Source organism: Bison bison, unplaced genomic scaffold (assembly GCF_000754665.1).
Source record: "Bison bison bison isolate TAMUID 2011002044 unplaced genomic scaffold, Bison_UMD1.0 scf7180017863184, whole genome shotgun sequence".
NCBI classification, from domain to species: Eukaryota; Metazoa; Chordata; class Mammalia; order Artiodactyla; family Bovidae; genus Bison; species Bison bison.
In genome coordinates this window covers 17,035-17,587 of record NW_011493756.1, presented here as the reverse complement: position 1 = coordinate 17,587, position 553 = coordinate 17,035, and positions in this window count along the sequence as shown.

Below are 553 nucleotides of genomic sequence, written 5' to 3'. Positions count from 1 at the left end.
TGAAAACAAAATGGACTCACAGATAAATAGCCTGGAGACAAGGACTGAGAAGATGCAAGAAAGGTTTAACAAGGACCTAGGAGAAATAAAAAAGAGTCAATATATAATGAATAATACAATAAATGATATCAAAACACTCTGTTTTCAGAGTGTAGAATAATGGAGGCAGAAGATAGGATTAGTGAAGTAGAAGATAGAATGGTAGAAATAAATCAATCAGAGAGGAAAAAAGAAAAATGAATTAAAAAAATGAGGACAATCTCAGAGACCTCTGGGACAATGTTAAATGCCACAACATTCAAATCATAGGAGTCTCAAAAGAAGAAGACAAAAAGAAAGACCATGAGAAAATACCTTAGGAGATAATAGTTGAAAACTTCCCTAAAATGGGGAAGGAAATAATCAGCCAAGTCCAAGAAACCCAGAGAATCCCAAATAGGAAAAACCTAAGGAAAAACACCCCAAGACACATATTAATCAAATTAACAAAGATCAAACACAAAGAAAAATATTAAAAGCAGCAAGGGAAAAACAACAAATAACACACAAGGGG